Here is a 5,000-nt window from a genome sequence, read left to right as displayed (position 1 = left end):
AATACGATATTGAAAATGACGATGACGTTTTCTTTCAAATTCGTTAGCTCGATAGACGATAAGTCATTATTCATATATATATAACTATCGATCTATCTATCTATCGAGATTTATATATATATATATAAATATATATATATATATATATATATATATATATATATATATATATATATACAAAAGTTGATTACATCTTTACCATACATACTCCTGTCGAATTCAGATTTTTGTACTTAGAATGACAATTATTCACATATAATCGTGTTTTTCATATATTAATATAAGCCATAAATACCAGAATTCGACAGGAATATATAAGGTAGAGATGTAATCAGCTTTAATCTCTCTTTTTGATAGAGTGGTAAGTCACTGGAACCTCAATTTTCTTGGTCCAGGTTCGATTCCTTGACCAACCAGAAGCTATCATCATAAAGTTAAATACCCCTTAGGTCTCTGATCCAGATGCAGAGCAACTTCAATATCAAGAGGTGCTTATAGCTTATATGAATATATGAAAAACACTATTAAATGAGAAAAATTATCATATATATATATCTATCTATCTATCTATCTATCTATCTATCTATCTATCTATTTATCTATATATATATATATATATATATATATATACACGCATATATATATATATATATATATATATAATCTAGATATATATATACATACATATATATATATATATTTATCTATACATATATATATATATACCAATATATATACATATATATCTATATCTATATATACATATATACTGTATGTATATATATATATATATATATATATATATATATATATATATATATATATATATATATATAAGGTTCTGTGGAAGCGGTATTAATTATCTGTAAGTTTTTATTTGTATTTCCTCGCTCTAATTCTTACTGCAAAGAGGTTGAAGAGGGGCAACTCCTTCAGCCAAAAAGGACGTCAACTTTCCACCCCTTCAAAGGCAACTGTTTCGCATTTCCGCATCTCGTAATACGTTGGAGTTTCGTGTTACCTCCAAGGGCCTGATAGAGTTGAGTATCTTCGTCCTAAATAATGAACTAGAGTCGCATTACTTCCCATCAACGGATGTAACAGTGTCATTCGCCTTTAACTAATGTATGATTGTGGTGGCCAAATGGAACCGTTCCTGCCTGGCGTTCAGTTGGACTTGGGTTCGAAATTCGCTTAAGCCAGATAGTTTCTTGTAGTGCCTGTAACCTCACCAGCCTAGTGAGCTAAGGATAGGGGGTTTAGAGGATCCTACAGGCTTACCTGCTGAGTCATCAGCAGTCATTGCCTGGGCACTCCCAGGTCCTTGAATGAGTGGAGAAGGGGCTTGGTCTCTAAGGCATTGCCACTGTCCCTTGCCTCTACCATTCATGAGCGAAAAAGAGAATAAAAGAAAAAGAACGCAGTGAATCCTTGAAGGATGTGACAGGATTGAGTCCTTTCGCCTTATACGTCTTTTATACGTCAAATGATTTTGTAGCCTCGGGTTCCTTAACCTCGAAGGCTGTCGTAGCCCCAAGGGACGCAATTATGTCAAGACACAATTGTTTAGATAATGACGCAATGTAAATCTACGTCAGATATATGATGATTTCACAATTATTTTAAATAGCCCTGTCTGACTTCCGAGTTGCGGCAACGCTGAAGATAAACGACCACGAGACAAATAGATGATAATTACATTGCCTTAAGTCATGGGACTATTTTCGGGAATTCCTGTATCGACAGATCAATGTCCTCCCTGCCCGTTGGAAACACCGTGTTGGAGGAAGTAGAGCCAAGATCGTTATAACAATCCTATTCCCTCTAGATTTATTTCAATGACATCTTTTACATCGCTGCCAAATCAATTTCCACTTACAGCTCAGCAAAGGATATACCTGTAGTATCTTTATATGGTTATGGTAATAATAATAATAATAATAATAATAATAATAATAATAATAATAATAATAATAATAATACTGCTACTACTACTACTACTACTACTACTACTAATAATAATAATAATAATAATAATAATGACACCAACAAACTATTCTTGAGTGAGAGGATGGTTCCACAGGCATAGAAGAGAGGAAGAATTGTTCCGTTGTATAAAGGTAATGATCATAAAGGGGACGAAAAATTAAAAGGTTATAACACCTCTTAATATACCGGCTCTATGCTAAGATTCTGAAAGAACAGCGTGGGTTTAGAGAAGGAAAGGGATACGTGAATGGGACCACTGGTTCAAATACATTCCAACCTTTAAAATGTACGTCGATACCATGGTAGAGACACAAATTTGTAACGATTCCACAAATATTTATACTTATCAAAAGTGCATTTGGGTTTAAGATAACATACCCATGCTATTACGTCCTTTTTCACTGTTCGAATGGGGATTCTTTTAATGACGACAAGCGGTTGCTACTAATGGCACACACACAAATCTATATATATATATATATATATATATATATATATATATATATATGTGTGTGTGTGTGTGTGTGTATATACACACACACACACACACATATATATATATATACATATATATATATATATATATATATATATATATATATATATGTGTGTGTGTGTGTGTATACACACACACATATATATATATATATATATATATATATATATATATATATATATACATATATATATATATTTATATATATATATATATATATATATATATATATATATATATATATATATATATATATATATATTATATTCATATACAACAAAAGCTAAGAGCCGCTACCATAATCAACCCTTGTCTGACAAACTTAATTAAGCTCATAACAAGACATCAATTGTAAAACGTAACGACAGCTATACAAAAGTCCGTTCATGAGAGCTATTGGCCCATTTCTCCCATTCGGGTAATGATCGTTTATTCATTCCCTCCGTTTGCAAAACTCAATATACAGTGTTTTATAAGAAAAAAGAGAAAATAATAAACACTTGAACAAATAAACACTAACAAGGACAAAGATGGAGGACTTGAAGGACTTGCTCAAGTTCCTCGACAACGGCCCAAGGGGGCTTGATTCGTCTTTCGATGAATAGCCTCGTCTGTGAGAGAGGAGGGTTACAAGATGGGATAATGCAGGTTCTGGAGAGGAAATCTTTAGGGGTAAAAGGAATAGGCACAACTAAATATACATGATTGAAATGATAAACAAACTTGGTTTCTTAAAAATCTGGATGAAAGTCTCATTGACATGACAGATATAATCATGCATCATTATTACTATTACTTGCTAAGCTGCAACCCTAGTTGGAAAAGCAGGTTGCTATAAGCCCAAGGGCTCCAACAGGGAAAAATAACCCAGTGAGGAAAAGGTAATAAATGAACTACAATAGAAGTAATGAACAGTTAAAATAAAACATTTTAAGAACAGTAATATTATTGAACTAGATCATTTATGAATAAACAATAAACACTAGAAAAAGAGACTTATGTCAGACTGTTCAAATAAAAACATTCGTTGCAAATTTGAACTTTTGAATTTCCACCGATTCAACTACCAGATTAGGAAAATCGTTCCACAACTTTGTATTGAGCCTTATGATGGAGAAGGCCTCACTATTATAATTAACTGCATGCTTAGTATTAAGAACAGGATAGTACTATCCTGGAAGATCTGAATGCAAAGGATGGTCAGAATTATGAAAAATTTTATACAACATGCATAACGAACTGATTGAACGACGGTGCCAGAGATTCAGATTCAAAGGAACAACAGGATCAACACTATTATATAATTGTGACCAATTTAAGCCCAGAAAGATCACTCAAAATTCCATTCCATCCTGCTTGAGATTTTATATAAATCTTACATGAGTATGACACATCTGGGACAGGCTGCTCAGTCTTCAGTACTAATGAAATCAAGGCATGATCATATAACACCAGGGGAGTCGGTGTACAAAAGGTCCAAGCAGTTACCAGACCTGTGAGTAACTGCAATTATGATTTGTTCACAGCCTGATTCAGAGGCAAAGTAAAGAACTTTTAAGGCATGGCGATCAGTAGGAAAAACATACTTTAACAACTCCTTATGGTTAGCATTGAAGTCACCAACAAAATCAAAAGAGGCCTTTCTATTATCTTGTACCTTAGCCTTAATGATATGAAGACACTTGAGGATAGAATCATCCGACTGAACACAAATAGAAGTTGCTATGACTGCCACAAACTTTTATTACCAGAATCTTATGACATCCAAACTCGTAGAAGGACTTTCGAGAAGCAAGTTACTCAGTCCTGATATACACTGCTATTCCTCTTGCACAAGGAATTATTGGCTTAATAACACCAGTGATAAGAAGCTCAGATAAGTACCTCATTTGAGACACCAAGTTTCTGAGCATAAAAGAATATCACACTGTCTGGTGGTAACTGTAAGGTCTGGAATATTAGCATGCACACCACAATTATTGCAATAATTAGTAAATAATAATTAATCAACTCAATGTTTGGAATGCCACAGAAAATATATGTTTGATAACGTCAATTTGTAAGAAGGAAAGATTCAATGATAGAGGCTGGATGAAGAATACATCTCATAAATAATAACAAAGTGTCTGTATGACAAGAAAAACGTTTGCTTCATACATGACCGATTAGATAACGGGAAAATTGAAAATAGCAGAATGGATAGGAAATAATTTCAACTTGAAGAAATTTGAAAATAAAAAAATATTGAATTTGAAAAAAAAGATATTGGAATATTCTACAGTGACAAAACATTCCAATAATCAAGTAACAATTGATAAAAAGTCATTGAATATAGCAACAATGGAAAAACCTTTCGAATGAAAACCGTATTTCATGAATAATCATGGTGGCACTCGTTAATTCCAACACGACCAAACCCGCATTCTGGGGGCTTCCAGAGACGGAATTTCCTTCAGGATAATAATGGTGGTATCGTTCCCTGGAGGGCGGACGTCCCCCGCAGGCTACGAATAAA

General features: G+C 33.2%; 1 protein-coding gene across 4 annotated transcripts in view; it reads right to left on the bottom strand.

Moving 5' to 3' along the window:
* Positions 1 to 5,000, bottom strand: part of LOC137654924 (uncharacterized) — a 794,088-nt gene that overhangs the window by 111,895 nt on the left and 677,193 nt on the right. The window lies entirely within an intron of this gene.

This window comes from Palaemon carinicauda, chromosome 1 (genome assembly GCF_036898095.1).
Source record: "Palaemon carinicauda isolate YSFRI2023 chromosome 1, ASM3689809v2, whole genome shotgun sequence".
Classification (NCBI taxonomy): Eukaryota; Metazoa; Arthropoda; class Malacostraca; order Decapoda; family Palaemonidae; genus Palaemon; species Palaemon carinicauda.
Note: the sequence above shows the minus strand (reverse complement) of the source record. Positions and strands in the feature narration are given on the sequence as shown.